Source organism: Staurois parvus, unplaced genomic scaffold, assembly GCF_062004578.1.
Source record: "Staurois parvus isolate SC_StPar_1 unplaced genomic scaffold, SC_StPar_1.0 ptg000634l, whole genome shotgun sequence".
Taxonomy (NCBI): Eukaryota; Metazoa; Chordata; class Amphibia; order Anura; family Ranidae; genus Staurois; species Staurois parvus.
This window is the reverse complement of record NW_028318430.1, coordinates 5,139,351-5,162,621: the sequence shown is the minus strand read 5'-3', so window position 1 is coordinate 5,162,621 and position 23,271 is coordinate 5,139,351.

Sequence of the window (23,271 nt, the reverse complement as noted above, 5' to 3'; positions counted from 1 at the left end):
CTGAGTAACAATTCTCTGGCACTCAGTAACAATTCTGTCTGTCCCTGAGTAAAAATTCTGTGGCCCTAAGTAATGTTTCTGTGGCCCTAAGTAACAATTCTCTGGCACTCAGTAACAATTCTGTCTGTCCCTGAGTAACAATTCTCTGGCACTGAGTAACAATTCTGTCTGTCCCTGAGTAAAAATTCTGTGGCCCTAATTAAAGTTTCTGTGGCCCTAAGTAACAATTCTCTGGCACTCAGTAACAATTCTGTCTGTCCCTGAGTAACAATTCTCTGGCACTCAGTAACAATTCTGTCTGTCCCTGAGTAACAATTCTGTGGCCCTAATAACGTTTCTGTGGCCCTAAGTAACAATTCTCTGGCACTGAGTAACAATTCTGTCTGTCCCTGATTATGAATTCTGTGGCCCTAACTAGCGTTTCTTTGTCCCTAAATAACGATTCTGTGGCCCTCATTAACAAGTCTGTGTCCCTGAGTAATGGTTCTCTGTCCCTAAGTAACTTTTCTCTGTCCCCAATTATCGTTTCTGTGGCCCTAACTCTGTCCCTGTCCCTAGTACAGAGCGGTCTGCCTCTGTTCAATAACTGCAGGCAAATGAAGAATTCCAAAATGGCCGCTATTTATAGCTCGACCATTACACAGTGCTGGCTGGCTGGCTGCTGATAGGCTGATGCGATCACATGTAGTTGAGGAATGCATTATGGGTCAGCGCGCCTTGTCTGCGCGCCTTCCCAGACATCCCCGCTCCGTCGCCGCACATGTCAGCCGCCATTTTCTGAAAAATTTCGATTCGCGCGTCCGAATTAGGCTATTTTTCGGATTCGGCACGAATCGAAATTTTTCCGATATTCGACTCGAATTCCACTTCGGATACTTCGATTCGCTCATCTCTAAACAGCATGCAAGATAAGGAAAATAGTAGTGGAGACCAATCTGGATTGTCATTAGAGATTACAGATCTGAATCCAGGTAAAGAAAGACCAAATATAATGTGTGTAGAGGAAAGAAAAAACAGATAGAAATTTCACAAATGCCTACAAAGATTGACATGGCAGATATGTTTGTGAAGCTAGAACTCTCAATTAAGAATGATATGGCAATGCTGCATAAGAATCTAGGACAGGTAACCTGGAGAAAGAACTAGGTTACCTAGCAGTAAAGTGGATCCCTTCTGTAAAAAATATATACCGGGCAAACTATATTCCATTAATAAATGAAATAAAGGATGAGTTGAGAAGACTGTCAAGGGGAAGGGTCTCTTGGCTCGGGCGTATAAATTTGGTTAAGATGGTGATAGTCCCAACATGCTCTCAGTCCATAACCCAGGATATTTTTTTGGGATAATAAAAAAACTAATATTCAAATATATATGGTCTAATAAGAAACCGAGAATTAGGTATGAAGTTCTGTGTAATAAGAAAAAGAAAGGAGGATTAAACCTGGCCAATATTAAGAATTATTATACTGTAGTGATACTGTCACGAATTGAAGATTTGACATATAATTCATAGGGGAAGAGTTGGGTTAAAATAGATGGTATATTAAGTAATACATGATTAGAGAAGATTATTTGGATACCATGAAAGTTCCGTACTATGGATGAGACTAGTAGTACATTGACACAGAAGGTATTAAGAGTATTGGACAGAATGCGCAATCAAGTGGATTGGAAGTACAATTCACTGTTGATTCCACTGGTGGGTACTGAGTTTTTCCCGCTGGGGAAGGATAATATTGCAGGGAAATGTTTTAAAAATGTAGATGTACGTTTGGGGGATATACCATATTTTTTGCCGTATAAGACGCACTTTTTCTTCCCCAAAACTGGGGGGGAAATGTCAGTGCGTCTTATAAGGCGAATATGGAGCGGCTGGTCCGGTATTTCCACCGCGGCCGTGTCAGAATACGGGGCCGGCCGCTCAGCTCTGCAGCGGGACCTTATCTGTTCCTCTATCCAGCGGCGTGCTGTCTTCCCGGCTTCTGTAGTGTGGGCCCTGGGCATGACAGCCGGGTGCCCAGTACGCATGCGCGAGAAGCGGTGCGCTTTGTGAATGGTAAGGCGGTACCTGGGACACATGACAGATCCCAGAAGCCGCCGGACCAATCACAAAGCGCAAGTTCTTCTTGCTCATGCGCACTGGGCACCCGGCTGTCATGCCGAGCGCCATTACAGAAGCCGGGAAGACAGCGTGCGGCTGGATCGAGGAACAGGTAAGATCAAACAAAAACTCTGCGGAAGTAAGAGCGGGTACCTGTCAAATTCAGGTACCTGCTCCCCACTTCCCCAAAGGTCAGCAGTCATCTGTGCTGTCCGCAGTCTCTGGTCATCCCTGTGCTGTCCGCAGTCTCTGGTCATCCCTGTGCTGTCCGCAGTCTCTGGTCATCCCTGTGCTGTCCGCAGTCTCTGGTCATCTCCTGTACTGTGTCTGCAGTCCATTAGTTCAGAATTTTTTTTTCCTGTTTTCTGCCTCTAAATCCTAGGTGCGTCTTATGGTCAGGTGCGTCTTATACGACGAAAAATACGGTAGTAGTTAAAGAGAAGTTGGGCACTTTTTAAGACTTGAAGAGTAAAAAAGAGATATTTGTGGCATTAGATAAATTGAGATATTATCAATGAAGACATTTTGTTGCGAAGTTGTCTCAACCACTGAGGATGACGGAGGACATGGTCCCATTTGAAAAGATGTTGGGTTCCAGTACGGCTTTAAAACATGTTACTTCTCAGATTTATAAGATTCTTGTTGAACTGGGGGAGGGGGGGTTGGTCCTCCACTGTTCTTAGAGAAATGGGAAAGGGAACTGGGAACAAAAATGAATGAATCAAAGAAAAATGTTTAAATTAACACATGGGGTGATCAATATGAACATGGTTGAAATGAATTATAAATGTTTAACGAGGTGGTATTTGACACCAAGTGTTGCACATAAACAATGAGTAGAAGACTCACCGTTATGTTCAAGGGGATGTGGAGCTAAGGGAACATATATGGTGGGATTGTCCAAAAATACAGGGGTTTGGCAAGATGTAATCCATATTATATAAGAGATACTGGGGATAACTATACAGAAGGATCCGTGGGTGTGTTTATTTTATAGGACAGAAGTACCAGTGAAGCAGTATAAAAATAGTGTATTATATCATCTAAATTGGTGCGGCTAAAGGTCTTATTCCTAAATTTTGGCACATACAGGAGCCTCCAACAATGAGGGACTGGTTAAACAGGGTGGAATATATAAATAGGTTGGAGGAGTTATACCATATAGATGAAGGTAATATGGGTAAATTTAGAAAGGAATGGGGGAGCTGGTCTGACTTCAAGGCATCCAAAAAATATACGTAAGTAGTGGGAAGCCCAGGGATCTGATTTGAGGTAAGGGAATAAAGGGAACGTGTTGTAAGGCTGTAGTAGGAACAGTAAAAGGGAAAAGAAAGGTTAGAGGGAAAGAAATAATAAGAAAAAGGAAGAGTCGGAAATGAGGATTGAGGAGAAAGATTACAGGTATGGACTGGATGGTTGGAAAGAGAAGGGTAGAGTTATATGGACCGGGGTAAGTTGTAAGGGGGCTTGGGTGAGGAGGGGGTAGTGGGGAGGTTGGAATGGGAAATTCACAGGAAATGTTTGTATTTCGGACAAAAATTATATTTTGTTGTGTTTTTGTAATGAAAAACTTTAATAAAAGATTTAATATATATAAAAAAAAAAAAAAAAGAATCTAGGACAGGTGTTAGCTTGAGTGGAAGAAACAGAAGAAAAACTGGATAAACATGCACAAGTAATATCTGAATTACAGGGGCAAATGGAAGAAATGCGAAGTGAACAGAGGAAACCGATATACAAGATAGAAGATCAGGAACATAGAAATAGAAGGAATAACCTGAGGATTAGGGGGTTACCTGAGACACCCCAAGGAGAAGATTTAAGAATTGTAACAAATAAGTTAGTAAATTCAATATTGGATAGACGTATAACAGAGCAACTGAGAATGGACAGAGTTAATAGGATAGAAGGCCCCAAGGAGTGACTAGAGATTCCACTACTAAGAAGATAAAATAAAGATCTGGGAGAAAATGAAGGGAATACCCTCAATGAAATACGAAGGAGCAACCTTGCAGATCTATGCAGATATAGCCCTGGAAACTCTGGAGGATATATTAAGGAAACTGATGGATTTTAAGAAAGGCAAATTGATTATGGCAGGGGATTTCAACTTTTGTATGGATCATAAACTGGATTCATCATCGCATGTACAGAGGGATGGAGGTAAGGATTTAAGACAAATAAAAAACAAATTACATCAATACCAATTGGTAGATGCATAGAGAATAAAACATTTAGATGTACAGGACTATACGTTCTATTCCTCAGTACATGCAACATATTCTAGATTGGATTATATAATGATAGAACACAGATTATTGGATTCATTGATTAAATCCAATATAGAAGTTACATCACTGTCAGATCATGCACCAGTTACAATAAGATTGAAAGTGGGGAATGAACAAAATAAAACATCTGCATGGAAATTAAATGAAACACTTGTACAAGATCAGAAGATGGAAGTAAGAATACAAAACAAAATAAAGCAGTACTTTCAATTAAATGAAACAGAAAAAGTTTAAATTGCTTTGGTTTGGGAAGCCCACATGGCATACATAAGAGGTATCCTGATTACCATAGGGGCAGAAAAAAAGAAAAAACGACAAAAAAAAGATAAATACAGTAATAGAGGAACTACACGAACTAGAGCAAACACATAAAAAAGGACTGGAAACTGTAATATATCAGAAGATAATATTAAAAAGAGCAGAACTAAGTAACCTAATGGAACAGGAGACAAAGAAGGTTTTAAATTTGGTGTTAAAAGAAAGATATCAGTGGGGAAATATATCCAGGAAATATTTGGCAAGGATGGTAAATGAAAAAGAAATCAATTAATTATATAGAAAACATCAGATATAGATCAGGGAAAATAGTATATTCAACAAAATTAATTGCGAGTCCATTCCAAAAATATTATAGCTCCCTTTATGCGGTAACCTCAAAGAACCCAAGAGAACTGGAGGAGGACAGAAATAAAAAAATTCAGACATATTTAGAGACAGCTGCGCTACCTAAATTAGAGGAAGAAAGATTGGCAATGTTAGATAGTCCAATAACACAAGAAGAGGTGAAAAAGCATTTGATGACAGGGTAGATTGGGGATTTATGATGAGTACTTTAGAAGCAATAGGATTAGGACAAAAAATGATCAAGTGGATTAAATCTTTATGTAGCTACCCTTCTGAAGCAATGAAAGTTAATGGCTCATTGTCAGATTTGTTCAATTTATACAATGAAATGTGACAAAGGTGCCCACTTTCACCACTATTATTTGTCTTATGGTTAGAGCCTTTGCTCTTGGAAGAGCGTGGATATAAAGGGGTTTAAAATTGGAGAAGCAGAATATAAAGTGGCAGCGTACGTGGATGACATGCTGTTTTACATAGCAAATCCTAGAGTAACATTACCAAACCTTATGAGAATGCTAAAACACTATCAAATTTTAAAATTAATCTTTCAAAATCGGAGATACTGGATATTAATGTCCCGAAGGCAGAAAGACAGTCCTTACAAGAAGAGTTTCCATTTACTTGGAGGGACAAATAACTTAATTATTTAGGGGTAAAGTTTACTCCATCATTTAGGAATATATACCAGAAAAATGATATACCATTATTAAATGAGATTAAGGAGGAGTTGAGGAAAACTTCAATCAGAGCTTTTTCCTGGATAGGATGAATAAACATAGTGAAGATGGTGATAGTGCCTAAAATTCTGTATACATTCCAAATGTTGTCAATCTAACTACCGCAAACGTATTTTGGAGTCTTAAAAAGAATGATAACGAGATATATATGGGTAAATAAAAAACCTAGGGTGAAATATGAAGTATTATATAAAGATAAAATAAATGGGGGTTTGAATTTGCCGGATTTTAAAAGATAGTATATTGGGTATATAATGCATGGGGGGAAAAATGAGTAGGGATTAAACAAACACTAAGTGAAGCACAATTAAATAAAATTAATTGTGTTCCACAACCATATCGGATGCTTTTGGTAAACACTAGCACTTTAACAAAAAATGTATTTAAGATATAGGATTCAATTCATAAACAAAATGGATGGGGGTTTAATTCACCATTAATACCTCTAGAAGGAACACATTTTTTTCTGCCGGGTAAAAGTACTATAGCGGAAACCTGGATTAAAGATAGAAATGCACGATTAACCACTTGCCCTCCTGAGGATTTACCCCACTTCCTGACCAGGCCATTTTTTGCATTACAGCGCTGCTTTACTTTAACTGACAATTGTGCGGTCATGCAATACTGTACCCAAATAAAATGTACATTCTTTTTTTCCCCACAAATGAAGCTTTCTTTTGGTGGTATTTGATCGCCTGTGCATTTTTTATTTTTTGCGCTATAAAAAAAAGACCGACAATTTTGAGAAGAAAACAATATTGTTGACTTTTTGCTATTAAACATGTCCAGAAAAAAAATTTAAAAAATCTAATTATGTCATAAATTTAGGCCAAAATGTATTCTGCTCCATGTCTTTGCTAAAAAAAAAATCCCAATACATGTAATTTTGAGGGCTGCAGGGATTGTTGGCAACGCTTCTCTGGGAGGGTTCAGACTCCCCCTGACTCTCCCCTTATCTATGCCCCAGGTAGATACGTAAGTAAATACATAGATACCTGGGCCTCTAACCTTTTTCTTTTTTCTTCACACTATTGTCCTGTCAGAGACCCAGTGTTATATTGCTTCCTGCTTTTTCCTCCTTAGTACTTAATACTCAATACTTCTGATGTCCACACTCCTCCATGGATTCACCGGCTCCTTCTCCTTAGTATTTTACTTTTATGCCCACTGGGAAACCCCCTGTGTCTCCTCTCCTTTTTATCTCTTCTATGGATACTGCATGCAACATCCACCAGCTACTGTGTCTTCCCAAATCACTTTTGCCATACGCTGAATGTTTGTTTAATTATGGGCACTCACCATCACATCGCTTTCTTCAGCCCATATGGCCATCCTAGCTTCTTGTGCAGTGCCTTTTTCCTGTCCACCTTCAGCTGTGGGTTCGAGATGACCAGGGGTGACCTCCAGCGGGCTTTCCTCTCCCTTCTCCGCTCAGCCATGTACCTCCCAAGAGTCCACACGGCACCTTTTGCGAAATTCTCTTCCGCTCCGGTCCTTGCACTGCCATGCTCCAAAAGGTAACCCTCTCACTCCGGGCGGGCTGAGGGGATCCCTGCTATTGGGCCACCGCCAGTCCATCACTCCTAACCCAAGAGGTATGTTCTCTGCAGTGTTCTCTGCAGCATCTCCTGGCAGGTCACGGAGCTTCTAGTACACGCTTCTGGCCAGCACCATATTCAGAACCATCCCCCTTGTTTAGTGAAAATGATTTCCTCTTTTTTTTTATCTGTGCAGCACACATGACTATAGAGTCACATATGTGGGATAAATGATAGCCCTCTCTCTCCCTTCTCCTCCATGCCCACTAAACAGATAAACACAATAGGGGCGGGATATTGTTAATTGATGGAGGCTTCAACTTTCTGTAATTCTAAGTACATACACACAACAGACACAGGCTGGAGGGGCATGAAACAGGCTGTGATTGGTAGAACCTCTCCCTAGATAGCCCACACCATGTTTTTGCATAAAAGGACTGGAAGATCCTCTTACTGATGTTTGTCTGCAGACAGACTCAGAAAGAGCTGGGTCACATGACAGCCATATATCGATTATGAAAAAAAGGTACTTAATTTTTTTTTCTTTAAATGAATACAGTGCCATCATTCATATACATAAAGAGGAAGGAATATTGTAAATTAAACTGTGTGGGTAAGATTTGCTAAAGCTGGTTCACTCAGAACCTTGTGCGCTTGTGCATGGTAGCCAATCAGCTTCTAACCTCAGCTGGTTCAATTAAGCTTTAGTAATAAAACCTGGAAGCTGATTGGTTTCCATGCAGAAGTGCGCGAGATACTGAGTGAACCACCTTTAGTAAATAAACGTGTTTAGTGTCACTTTACTATTCTGGATATTTTATTTTTTATTTGTGTTTTTCACTTACCCTTATGGTATTCTGATTTAGCAAAAAAGGTCCTGTGATATGGTTCAAAATATATACATAATGTATTGATATAAATTGGTAGTCTTATTTGACACTGTATATATTCTGTATGTATAATGTATATCTTCTGATATTGGGGCACTGACTATATTGCAGTGTTTAGTGGTGTTATATGGTAAGTAGTGCAGCTTAGTATATAATAAATTAAAGAAAGCTTTGGATCTTGCAGGATCCTGCATTTTAAAGCAGAGTTCCATCCTTTTTTTTTCTCCCCTGAAAGACAATGGTCTCCCTTTTCACAGTCCATTTTGGCAATATATATACAGTGAAGGAAATAAGTATTTGATCCCCTGCTCATTTTGATGTTTGCCCACTCATAAAAAAATGGTCAGTCTAAAAATCGAATAGTAGGTGTATTGTAACACTGAGAGACAGAAAAGCACCAACAAATTCAAAAGAAATGCATGTCTAACAAATTATGCACTGATTTGCATGTTCATGATGGAAATAAGTATTTCAAAATCACAAAACATTACTTATTACTTGGTGGCAAATCCCTTGTTGGCAATCACAGAGGTCAGATGTTTCCTGTAGTTGGTCACCAGATTTGCACACATCTCAGGAGGGATTTTGTCCCACTCCTCTTGGCAGATCCTCTCCAAGTGATTAAGGTTTGGTGGCTGACATTTGGCAACTCGAACTTTCAGCTCCCTCCACAGATTTTCAATCGGATTAAGGTCTGGAGACTGGCTAGGCCACTCCAGGACCTTAATGTGCTTCTTCTTGAGCCACTCCTTTGTTGCTTTGGCCGTGTGTTTTGGGTCATTGTCATGCTGGAACACCCATCCACGACCCATTTTCAATGCCCCGGCTGAGGGAACAAGGTTCTCACCCAAGATTTGACGGTACATTGCCCCATCCATTGTCCCTTTGATGTGGTGCAGTTGTCCTGTCCCCTTAGCAGAAAAACACCCCAAAGCAGAATGTTTTCACCACCATGTTTGACAGTTGCAATGGTGTTCTTGGGGTCATAGGCAGCATTCCTCCTCCTCCTCCAAACACGATGAGTTGAGTTGATGCCAAAGAGCTCGATTTTGGTTTCATCTGACCACAACACTTTCAACCAGTCCTCCTCTGCACCAGTCAGATGTTCAGTGGCAAACTTCAGATGGGCCTGGACATGTGCTTTCTTGAGCCTTGTGGACACTTGGGATGATTAATCACTGTTCTCGTGATCATTGACACTCCGTGAGGTGAGATCTTGCATGGTGCACCAGACCTAGGGAGGCTGACAGTTGTTTTGTGTTTCTTCCATTTGCGAATGATTGCACCAACTGTTGTCACCTTCTCACCAAGCACTTGGCGATAGTTTGGTAGCCCAGTCCAGCCTTGTGTAGGTCTACAATCTTGTCCCTGATATTCTTGGACAGCTCTTTGGTCTTTGCCATGGTGGAGAGTTTGGAATCTGATTGTTTGATTGCTCCTGTGGACAGGTGTCTTTTATACAGGTAACAACATGAGATTAGCAGCACTCCCTTAAGAGACTGCTTCTAATCTCAGCTTAATACCTGTATGAAAGACACCTGGTAGCCAGAAATCCTGCTGAATGATAGGGGATCAAATACTTATTTCCCTCATGAACATGCAAATCCGAGCATAATTTGTTAGACGTGCATTTCTTTTGAATTTTTTGTTGCTAGTCTGTCTATGTGTTACAATACACCTACCATTCGATTTTTAGACTGATAATTTCTTTGTGAGTGGGCAAACATTCAAAATCAGCAGAGGATCAAATATTATTTCCTTCACTGTATGTATATTTTTTTTCCTAAATACCTTTTATTGATCATTTCTGTCTCCACTTCCGGTCCCGGCCACCTAGGCCATTACATCATCAGGCATTCCCTAGGGCTTCTGGAATATCGGCGTCATCTATACCAGCAGTCCTAGGGAATGGCTAATACCAAAATCTTGTGTAATTATGAGACCGGAAGTGACACGATCGCGGGGATTCCTTCACACTGCGCAGGTGCGAGATCGCTCCTTTTTCACACTGCTCAGGCGTTAGAAAGTGCCGCACCTACTTCACACTGCGCAGGCTCGAGAATGGGAAGTGCACGCTGGGTAGCCAGCTGCACAATTTCCCAGAAGAATGTCTGAACGGGCTTCAGGTGCCTACACTTAAGATGACAGCGTTCACAATATGAGGGTGCAGTAAGTAATTTTATTTTTTATAAGGAAAGCAAAGGATTACAAGTACAGGTGATCTCAACTTGCATTGCCTAAACTGTCACTCTCACGTGGGTGCCTTTAGAAAAAAAAATAATTAAGCGGCCGGAACTCCGCTTTAATACCAATTCTATTTAGGGTCTTAAAACATGATTATTGTTGTCTCTGCAGCTCCCACGTTGCTACACAAGGTAAACGAGCATGTAATGATTGCCAATAAGTATGCTTTTGTGTTGTGATAAGGAATTTGATTGAAATGTTAGATGAAAATAAAATTACTGAACCAGCAACTTGATTTAATTAGCAATTAATGAACAAAAACATGACATTCACTTATTTTTAGCTGGTACAAATGTGTGTGTGTGACCTGCTGAGAATTCATTTCAACACCCCAGCTGCATTGCAAAGTGGAATTCCACTTGACCTCTCTCATCCTTTGAAGGTACCTGCTGAATGATTCCATCTCCCTACATTCGCTCTAAATTTACTAAACTATCTGAAAAGATCTGTTTTTGTTTGAACGTAGCCACAAACAAGTGTTCAGTTGCTGTACAGAGGCCTACTGACAAATACATTATGCTGTCTCAGTTATAAGATGAACCTTTGGAGCAGGGGAGGACTGACAACTCATGGGGCCCCCAGGCAATAGGGGATCATGGGGACTCTGTGTCCTTGGCCAAACTCAAAAAAGCCTATGAAAAAGGTACCAGGGGCATCTCATGGGGCCCCTACTGACCCTGGGCCCTCGGGCCAAATGGTCAGTCTGCCCCTGCTTTGGAGTTGATTTACTAAAGGCAATTAGTCTGCTCACTTTTCAAGGGAAGTTTCACTCTGCAAGAGAATTTTCACTTAGCTTAACAATGAGGTGAAGCTCTTCTGAATTCCATCTTCCAATGCAAGCAAAGCAAAATTATTGTTTTTCATTTTCCTTGCATGTGACCGGGTATTCTTTGCAAAGTGAATGTTCACCGCATTCACTAAGCGAAGGGAAAATTCCTTTGCAATGTAAAAATTGCAAAGTGGACAGCCTATTTGCCTTTATTAAATGAGCCCTTATATGTGTACATTTAAAAGATCTTGCAATACAGTATTTATTTAAAGACAGCTAAGAAGTAGGATAGAGGTCTATTTTAGTGCAAAGGTCTTGGCAATAAATTGTTTTCCCTTGGCCTTTTGTCTTCATTCATGTCAAGGCCTGAGGCTGGTCTTCATTTTAAGCTTTTGCAAGCAACCTCATCCACAGTTCTGTTAGCACAACCTCAGGGAAGGATATTAACTCTCTGAACTTGTATTTTCATTGTGTTTTTATTATGTTACACGCTTTTCTGAAATGTTGGCACAGATTATGGGGTACAAAGAGATTTTAAAGTAAATATAGATATATACTTAATTGAGGTAGTACATTAAAGTGTTACTAAACTCACAACAGTAAAATCATTCTGTATATGTGTAGTAAAGCATGCTTGTTATACTCACTGTGGAACCTAAGGGGTATTACTAGCAGAGCACACAGTAAATGACAAAAGTGAGGCTTCCCACCTGTTAGCTAGGTGTCTCATCACACAGCGGAAGCAAAGGAATGTTACATCACTTCCGCTTTCTATTCCTAGAATTAACCACTCTTTCAGTAAAATTATACTTTCTATGATTCATTTTGAACATTACTCTTGCTAGTTTGAGGTTTTGTCCCCTTGTTTTCATATTGACAATACTGCCCTCCTGAAACTTGTTAATACATTTAATGTATTTAAAGGTTTTAATTATGTCTTCCCTTTCTCTTCTTTTCTCCAGACTGCACATATTAAGCTCCGGAATTCTCTCCTGATATGTTTTATCCCTCAGACCTTTTAGTCTTTTTGTTGCCCATCTCTGGGCTTGTTCTATCTTGTAATTTTTTTTGTAAGTCAGGTCTCCAGAACTGGATCTCTTTCCTCCTGCTGGTCACCCCTCTGGAGATACATCCTAAAATTCTATTTTGTTTTCCCACTGCCAAACAACACAGTTACCACACTCTGATATCTATCTATTAGTCAATTGCATATCTACTAAATCACCCAGGCTTAAATCCTATGTCCATAATGAAAAACCTCAGTCAGATTAGTCTGACATGATCAGCTCTCAGTAAAGCCATGCTGGTTTAGGACCAGTAAGTTGTGTGTTTTAAGTGATTATTGATACTTATTTTTATGAGGTATTCCATTTATTTTTTATGAATGTCTTCCATTAATTTAACTACAACAAATGTTAAACTTACTGGCTTGTACAAAAACAAAAATTCTATTCCCCTAAGAAAATGGGACTATGAGGAAGCACTGATCAATGAGCCAAAATATGAAAAAGAAAACATTATGTTTAATAACATTGTAAATAGTTTATTGTCACATAAATCTTAAAAACGATTCTACAGACAAGTTAGTGGTCATAGTTACATAGGATTACATAAATACATGTATTACATTGGTAATATTTAATTTTAAATTGGTAGTTAAGCATCCAACGCATTTCGAGATTAAAGTTTCTCTTCTTAAGGGATGCAGCTGATGACTATAAATATGTTCTATTGTATAAAAATAGTATACATTAACATCTTCATAGTATAATTTGGAGAAATACATACTATCAGAATATTTGATTTGAAACATCATAAGAAAAACATACTGACCCAAAATTATTGGACAGTGTGAATATGACCAACTAGATACTTTAAACTTAAACAATGTAAAGATGCTAGAAATTGATGTTGTCAGGGCACTTTATCATCTGCCAATGTCACTGGGGTCACCCCATATATCCGGGAAAGAGCACCATATTTGAGCTGTTTAAGATTAATGATATCTTAATATGTGTACAGATTAACCCACAAAAAACCCCCCAAAAATAACAAAAACAAACAAAAGAAGAAGGTAAGGGGGCCACTTACGTTAAACACCTGTACTTTTCTATGGTGGTTTCAAAAGAATATATATGAGTCTGAAAAAAGCCCAGCTGAGCTCAATTAGTAGGTAGAAGATGACTTTATACTGGCTATGGTAATGAAAGATGGAGGGCACACAATGTGTAACACGGTGATTTATAAAAAGGCTGCAGTATTACTCCCCAAGCAAGGACCATAAAATCTACAATGAAAACATATATCTTCTTCCCCATTTTACAGTCGAGACTGGGCACACCGACGGGACAGCAGTGCAGAGTTCCAACTCTTCGTTTTCGAATTCTAAGAAGCGATCTCTTTACACAGCGATCGACCTAGGAGAGGGATCAGCCAAGAGGGCCTCTAAGAGACGTACTTGTGAACAGTATAGAAGCTCCATAAGCCCTTCATATCAAAGAATCAGAATATGCTGAGAAGAGGTCAGAAGTGTAATGTGAAACATTGCTTTTTAATGTACAATAAAGACTATACAGAAAAATGGTCAGGACTAAAACGTACAACATACACTATAGTGTGAATGGGTCAAAAGTATAATGTACAGTGTAACATAGACTATAGAAAGAAAAGAGAGGAGTTTAATGCACAGCATAGACAATGCAGATAAGGGGCCAGGAGTAACATATACTGTTTAGAGTACACAGTTAGTGTTTGTCGGTCTTAAGTGTTTTACTTTGATTGTGAATAAGAAATGAAAAATATGTGAGCCAAAAACATGTTGAGCGTGTGTCATCTAATGTTCTTGTCAGTATTGTGTGTTTTTTACATGTGTTGTGCTCTGGCCAGAGTGGATTACTTCTCTTGCACATTATTTGGTCTGAGTTTTCTCTGTGGTAAAAGCGGATGCCTGGTTTGGATCTATCTAAATATTTGTCTGTCTATTTTTCTATGGATCAAGGATAAAAGGGCTGATTGGCTGTAAAGCTGATACTCTGGGCAAAAAGGTCCTGCTGTCTATCCTCCATAAAGGGGTATACCTTCTTCCCCATTTTACAGTCGAGACTGGACACACCGGCGGGACAGCAGTGCAGAGTTCCAACTCTTCGTTTTCGATCTCTAAGAAGCGATCTCTTTATACAGCCATCCCTCTCCTAAGTAGAGAGGGATGAAGCAAGAGGGCCTTTAAGAGACGTACTTGCGAACAGTATAGAAGCTCCATAAGCCCTTCATATCAAAGAATCAGAATATGCTGAGAAGAGGTCAGAAGTGTAATGTGAATCATTGCTTTTTAATGTACAATCAAAACCATACAGAAAAGAGGTCAGGAGTACAATGTACAACATACACTATACTGGGAATGGGTCAAAAGTATAATGTACAGTGTAACATAGACTATAGAAAGAAAAGAGAGGAGTTTAATGCACAGCATAGAGAATGCAGAGAAGGGGCCAGGAGTAACATATACTGTTTAGAGTACTCAGTTAGTGTTTGTCGGTCTTAAGTTTTTTACTTTGATTGTGAATTAGAAATTAAAAATATGTGAGCCAAAAACATGTTGAGCGTGTGTCATCTAATGTTCTTGTCAGTATTGTGTGTTTTTTACATGTGTTGTGCTCTGGCCAGAGTGGATTACTTCTCTTGCACATTATTTGGTCTGAGTTTTCTCTGTGGTAAAAGTGGATGCCTGGTTTTGATCTATCTATCTAAATATTTGTCTGTATTTTTCTATGGATCAAGGATAAAAGGGCTGATTGGCTGTAAAGCTGATACTCCGGGCAAAAAGGTCCTGCTGTCTGTCCTCCGTAAAGGGGTATACCTTCTTCCCCATTTTACAGTCGAGACTGGGCACACCGACGGGACAGCAGTGCAGAGTTCCAACTTTTCGTTTTCGAATTCTAAGAAGCGATCTCTTTACACAGCGATCGACCTAGGAGAGGGATCAGCCAAGAGGGCCTCTAAGAGACGTACTTGCGAACAGTATAGAAGCTCCATAAGCCCTTCATATCAAAGAATCAGAATATGCTGAGAAGAGGTCAGAAGTGTAATGTGAAACATTGCTTTTTAATGTACAATAAAGACTATACAGAAAAATGGTCAGGACTAAAACGTACAACATACACTATACTGTGAATGGGTCAAAAGTATAATGTACAGTGTAACATAGACTATAGAAAGAAAAGAGAGGAGTTTAATGCACAGCATAGACAATGCAGAGAAGGGGCCAGGAGTAACATATACTGTTTAGAGTATACAGTTAGTGTTTGTCGGTCTTAAGTGTTTTACTTTGATTGTGAATAAGAAATGAAAAATATGTGAGCCAAAAACATGTTGAGCGTGTGTCATCTAATGTTCTTGTCAGTATTGTGTGTTTTTTACATGTGTTGTGCTCTGGCCAGAGTGGATTACTTCTCTTGCACATTATTTGGTCTGAGTTTTCTCTGTGGTAAAAGCGGATGCCTGGTTTGGATCTATCTAAATATTTGTCTGTCTATTTTTCTATGGATCAAGGATAAAAGGGCTGATTGGCTGTAAAGCTGATACTCCGGGCAAAAAGGTCCTGCTGTCTATCCTCTGTAAAGGGGTATACCTTCTTCCCCATTTTACAGTCGAGACTGGACACACCGGCAGGACAGCAGTGCAGAGTTCCAAGTTTTCGTTTTCGAATTCTAAGAAGCGATCTCTTTACACAGCGATCGACCTAGGAGAGGGATCAGCCAAGAGGGCCTCTAAGAGACGTACTTGCGAACAGTATAGAAGCTCCATAAGCCCTTCATATCAAAGAATCAGAATATGCTGAGAAGAGGTCAGAAGTGTAATGTGAAACATTGCTTTTTAATGTACAATAAAGACTATACAGAAAAATGGTCAGGACTAAAACGTACAACATACACTATACTGTGAATGGGTCAAAAGTATAATGTACAGTGTAACATAGACTATAGAAAGAAAAGAGAGGAGTTTAATGCACAGCATAGACAATGCAGAGAAGGGGCCAGGAGTAACATATACTGTTTAGAGTATACAGTTAGTGTTTGTCGGTCTTAAGTGTTTTACTTTGATTGTGAATAAGAAATGAAAAATATGTGAGCCAAAAACATGTTGAGCGTGTGTCATCTAATGTTCTTGTCAGTATTGTGTGTTTTTTACATGTGTTGTGCTCTGGCCAGAGTGGATTACTTCTCTTGCACATTATTTGGTCTGAGTTTTCTCTGTGGTAAAAGCGGATGCCTGGTTTGGATCTATCTAAATATTTGTCTGTCTATTTTTCTATGGATCAAGGATAAAAGGGCTGATTGGCTGTAAAGCTGATACTCCGGGCAAAAAGGTCCTGCTGTCTATCCTCTGTAAAGGGGTATACCTTCTTCCCCATTTTACAGTCGAGACTGGACACACCGGCAGGACAGCAGTGCAGAGTTCCAACTCTTCGTTTTCGATCTCTAAGAAGCGATCTCTTTATACAGCCATCCCTCTCCTAAGTAGAGAGGGATGAAGCAAGAGGGCCTTTAAGAGACGTACTTGCGAACAGTATAGAAGCTCCATAAGCCCTTCATATCAAAGAATCAGAATATGCTGAGAAGAGGTCAGAAGTGTAATGTGAATCATTGCTTTTTAATGTACAATCAAAACCATACAGAAAAAAGGTCAGGAGTACAACGTACAACATACACTATACTGGGAATGGGTCAAAAGTATAATGTACAGTGTAACATAGACTATAGAAAGAAAAGAGAGGAGTTTAATGCACAGCATAGACAATGCAGAGAAGGGGCCAGGAGTAACATATACTGTTTAGAGTACACAGTTAGTGTTTGTCGGTCTTAAGTGTTTTACTTTGATTGTGAATAAGAAATGAAAAATATGTGAGCCAAAAACATGTTGAGCGTGTGTCATCTAATGTTCTTGTCAGTATTGTGTGTTTTTTTACATGTGTTGTGCTCTGGCCAGAGTGGATTACTTCTCTGGCACATTATTTGGTCTGAGTTTTCTCTGTGGTAAAAGCGGATGCCTGGTTTGTATCTATCTATCTAAATATTTGTCTGTATTTTTCTATGGATCAAGGATAAAAGGGCTGATTGGCTGTAAAGCTGATACTCCGGGCAAAAAGGTCCTGCTGTCTGTCCTCCGTAAAGGGGTATACCTTCTTCCCCATTTTACAGTCGAGACTGGGCACACCGACGGGACAGCAGTGCAGAGTTCCAACTTTTCGTTTTCGAATTCTAAGAAGCGATCTCTTTACACAGCGATCGACCTAGGAGAGGGATCAGCCAAGAGGGCCTCTAAGAGACGTACTTGCGAACAGTATAGAAGCTCCATAAGCCCTTCATATCAAACAATCAGAATATGCTGAGAAGAGGTCAGAAGTGTAATGTGAAACATTGCTTTTTAATGTACAATAAAGACTATACAGAAAAATGGTCAGGACTAAAACGTACAACATACACTATAGTGTGAATGGGTCAAAAGTATAATGTACAGTGTAACATAGACTATAGAAAGAAAAGAGAGGAGTTTAATGCACAGCATAGACAATGCAGAGAAGGGGCCAGGAGAAACATATACTGTTTAGAGTACACAGTTAGTGTTTGTCGGTCTTAAGTGTTTTACTTTGATTGTGAATAAGAAATGAAAAATATGTGAGCCAAAAACATGTTGAGCGTGTGTCATCTAATGTTCTTGTCAGTATTGTGTGTTTTTTACATGTGTTGTGCTCTGGCCAGAGTGGATTACTTCTCTTGCACATTATTTGGTCTGAGTTTTCTCTGTGGTAAAAGCGGATGCCTGGTTTGGATCTATCTAAATATTTGTCTGTCTATTTTTCTATGGATCAAGGATAAAAGGGCTGATTGGCTGTAAAGCTGATACTCCGGGCAAAAAGGTCCTGCTGTCTATCCTACGTAAAGGGGTACATCTTCTTTCCCATTTTACAGTCGAGACTGGAAACACCGGCAGGACAGCAGTGCAGAGTTCCAACTCTTCGTTTTCGATCTCTAAGAAGCGATCTCTTTATACAGCCATCCCTCTCCTAAGTAGAGAGGGATGAAGCAAGAGGGCCTTTAAGAGACGTACTTGCGAACAGTATAGAAGCTCCATAAGCCCTTCATATCAAAGAATCAGAATATGCTGAGAAGAGGTCAGAAGTGTAATGTGAATCATTGCTTTTTAATGTACAATCAAAACCATACAGAAAAAAGGTCAGGAGTACAACGTACAACATACACTATACTGGGAATGGGTCAAAAGTATAATGTACAGTGTAACATAGACTATAGAAAGAAAAGAGAGGAGTTTAATGCACAGCATAGACAATGCAGAGAAGGGCCAGGAGTAACATATACTGTTTAGAGTACACAGTTAGTGTTTGTCGGTCTTAAGTGTTTTACTTTGATTGTGAATAAGAAATGAAAAATATGTGAGCCAAAAACATGTTGAGCGTGTGTCATCTAATGTTCTTGTCAGTATTGTGTGTTTTTTACATGTGTTGTGCTCTGGCCAGAGTGGATTACTTCTCTTGCACATTATTTGGTCTGAGTTTTCTCTGTGGAAAAAAGCGGATGCCTGGTTTGGATCTATCTAAATATTTGTCTGTCTATTTTTCTATGGATCAAGGATAAAAGGGCCGATTGGCTGTAAAGCTGATACTCCAGGCAAAAAGGTCCTGCTGTCTATCCTCCGTAAAGGGGTATACCTTCTTCCCCATTTTACAGTCGAGACTGGGCACACCGACGGGACAGCAGTGCAGAGTTCCAACTCTTCGTTTTCGAATTCTAAGAAGCGATCTCTTTACACAGCGATCGACCTAGGAGAGGGATCAGCCAAGAGGGCCTCTAAGAGACGTACTTGCGAACAGTATAGAAGCTCCATAAGCCCTTCATATCAAAGAATCAGAATATGCTGAGAAGAGGTCAGAAGTGTAATGTGAAACATAGCTTTTTAATGTACAAAACAGACTATACAGAAAAATGTGTCATCTAATGTTCTTGTCAGTATTGTGTGTTTTTTACATGTGTTGTGCTCTGGGCAGAGTGGATTACTTCTCTGGCACATTATTTGGTCTGAGTTTTCTCTGTGGTAAAAGTGGATGCCTAGTTTGGATCTATCTATCTAAATATTTGTCTGTATTTTTCTATGGATCAAGGATAAAAGTGCTGATTGGCTGTAAAGCTGATACTCCGGGCAAAAAGGTCCTGCTGTCTGTCCTCCGTAAAGGGGTATACCTTCTTCCCCATTTTACAGCTGAGACTGGGCACACCGACGGGACAGCAGTGCAGAGTTCCAACTCTTCATTTTCGAACTCTAAGAACCAATCTCTTTACACAGCGATCGACCTAGGAGAGGGATCAGCCAAGAGGGCCTCTAAGAGACGTACTTGCGAACAGTATAGAAGCTCCATAAGCCCTTCATATCAAAGAATCAGAATATGCTGAGAAGAGGTCAGAAGTGTAATGTGAATCATTGCTTTTTAATGTACAATCAAAACCATACAGAAAAAAGGTCAGGAGTACAACGTACAACATACACTATACTGGGAATGGGTCAAAAGTATAATGTACAGTGTAACATAGACTATAGAAAAAAAAGAGAGGAGTTTAATGCACAGCATAGACAATGCAGGGAAAGGGCCAGGAGTAACATATACTGTTTAGAGTACACAGTGTTTGTCGGTCTTAAGTTTTTTACTTTGATCGTGAATAAGAAATGAAAAATATGTGAGCCAAAAACATGTTGAGCGTGTGTCATCTAATGTTCTTGTCAGTATTGTGTGTTTTTTACATGTGTTGTGCTCTGGCCAGAGTGGATTACTTCTCTGGCACATTATTTGGTCTGAATTTTCTCTGCGGTAAAAGCGGATGCCTGGTTTGGATCTATCTAAATATTTGTCTGTCTATTTTTCTATGGATCAAGGATAAAAGGGCTGATTGGCTGTAAAGCTGATACTCCGGGCAAAAAGGTCCTGCTGTCTATCCTCCGTAAAGGGGTATACCTTCTTCCCCATTTTACAGTCGAGACTGGGCACACCGACGGGACAGCAGTGCAGAGTTCCAACTCTTCGTTTTCGAACTCTAAGAAGCGATCTCTTTACACAGCGATCGACCTAGGAGAGGGATCAGCCAAGAGGGCCTCTAAGAGACGTACTTGCGAACAGTATAGAAGCTCCATAAGCCCTTCATATCAAAGAATCAGAATATGCTGAGAAGAGGTCAGAAGTGTAATGTGAAACATAGCTTTTTAATGTACAATAAAGACTATACAGAAAAATGGTCAGGAGTACAACGTACAACATACACTATACTGGGAATGGGTCAAAAGTATAATGTACAGTGTAACATAGACTATAGAAAGAAAAGAGAGGAGTTTAATGCACAGCATAGACAATGCAGAGAAGGGGCCAGGAGTAACATATACTGTTTAGAGTACACAGTTAGTGTTTGTCGGTCTTAAGTTTTTTACTTTGATTGTGAATAAGAAATGAAAAATATGTGAGCCAAAAACATGTTGAGCGTGTGTCATCTAATGTTCTTGTCAGTATTGTGTGTTTTTTACATGTGTTTTGCTCTGGCCAGAGTGGATTACTTCTCTTGCACATTATTTGGTCTGAGTTTTCTCTGTGGTAAAAGTGGATGCCTGGTTTGGATCTATCTATCTAAATATTTGTCTGTATTTTTCTATGGATCAAGGATAAAAGGGCTGATTGGCTGTAAAGCTGATACTCCGGGCAAAAAGGTCCTGCTGTCTGTCCTCCTTAAAGGGGTATACCTTCTTCCCCATTTTACAGTCGAGACTGGGCACACCGACGGGACAGCAGTGCAGAGTTCAAACTCTTCATTTTCGATCTCTAAGAAGCGATCTCTTTATACAGCCATCCCTCTCCTTGGTAGAGAGGGATGAGCCAAGAGGGCCTCTAAGAGACGTACTTGCGAACAGTATAGAAGCTCCATAAGCCCTTCATATCAAAGAATCAGAATATGCTGAGAAGAGGTCAGAAGTGTAATGTGAAACATTGCTTTTTAATGTACAATAAAGACTATACAGAAAAATGGTCAGGAGTACAATGTACAACATACACTATACTGGGAATGGGTCAAAATTATAATGTACAGTGTAACATAAGACTATAGAAAGAAAAGAGAGGAGTTTAATGCACAGCATAGACAATGCAGAGAAGGGGCCAGGAGTAACATATACTGTTTAGAGTGATGTCAGGAATCAAGGAATGACCAGAAAGGTGTGGACTGACACAGGGAAACACAGGTCTCAGGTACAATACAATACAGGTTATTATTAGCCACCCAGATATATATATGTATAAACGCACAGTGAACAAACTAACCTTCCACTAATCTTAGGAGGTGCAGGAACACAGGCATAGTCCGGGCTGGAGAGGTGGAATGGTCAGGCCGGCCGTAGGGTTCTGTAACGACTGCCTGGTGGTACCTCTAGCGGTCCTCAGGGCAGGATTCCCCAGGGCGCGGAGTCTAAGCCCCAGTCTGCCTTTTCACCAGAGCCCCTGATGGTGGGGATGGACTTGGCGCAGGACTGAGACCAGGTCGCGGCCCCTGAGTACACCTGCTAGTGGTAGGGGGATCCGCCAGAGGTATGTGCAGGTACGGCTGGATCCGTGCAGGATGGATGGATGGCAGAGTAGTTAGCGTGGTCAGACAAGCCGGGTCGGTAACGGTGGAGGCAGATCAGTACAGAGCAGCAGGCAAAGAGCAAATGGGTCACAAGCCAAGGTACAGCAACAGGAGGTCAAACAGCATAGGAGTAGGCAGAAGAATAGTCAGGGATGAGCCAGTAGTCAGAACAGGAGACGGTCAACAGAGATCAGGATCAAGCCGGGTCAGCAACGAAGCAGGAACACAGGATACAGGTACAGAGGCTCATGGGAAAACATACACCAAGGCCCAGAGCACAGACCTGGTCATGCCTTATATACACCTTTCTGTAATCAGCCCCAGGTTTGGCTGATTGTGAGCTTCTGGCTGCTAAGAGCACCCGCTGGTCAGCTCTGGTACTGCAGCCCACACGGCAGGTGAGTTCCACCACCAGTGCTGAGAGCACCCGCTGGTCAGCTCTGGTACTGCAGCCCACACGGCAGGCGAGTCCCACCACCAGTGCTGAGTCCATTCCTGACAAGTACACAGTTAGTGTTTGTCGGTCTTAAGTTTTTTACTTTGATTGTGAATAAGAAATGAAAAATATGTGAGCCAAAAACATGTTGAGTGTGTGTCATCTAATGTTCTTGTCAGTATTGTGTGTTTTTTACATGTGTTGTGCTCTGGCCAGAGTAGATCACTTCTCTGGCACATTATTTGGTCTGAGTTTTCTCTGTGGTAAAAGCGGATGCCTGGTTTGGATCTATCTAAATATTTGTCTGTCTATTTTTCTATGGATCAAGGATAAAAGGGCTGATTGGCTGTAAAGCTGATACTCCGGGCAAAAAGGTCCTGCTGTCTATCCTCCGTAAAGGGGTATACCTTCTTCCCCATTTTACAGTCGAGACTGGGCACACCGACGGGACAGCAGTGCAGAGTTCCAACTTTTCGTTTTCGAATTCTAAGAAGCGATCTCTTTACACAGCGATCGACCTAGGAGAGGGATCAGCCAAGAGGGCCTCTAAGAGACGTACTTGCGAACAGTATAGAAGCTCCATAAGCCCTTCATATCAAAGAATCAGAATATGCTGAGAAGAGGTCAGAAGTGTAATGTGAAACATTGCTTTTTAATGTACAATAAAGACTATACAGAAAAATGGTCAGGACTAAAACGTACAACATACACTATACTGTGAATGGGTCAAAAGTATAATGTACAGTGTAACATAGACTATAGAAAGAAAAGAGAGGAGTTTAATGCACAGCATAGACAATGCAGAGAAGGGGCCAGGAGTAACATATACTTTTTACAGTACACAGTTAGTGTTTGTTGGTCTTAAGTTTTTTACTTTGATTGTGAATAAGCAATGAAAAATATGTGAGCCAAAAACATGTTGAGTGTGTGTTTTTACAGTACACAGTTAGTGTTTGTTGGTCTTAAGT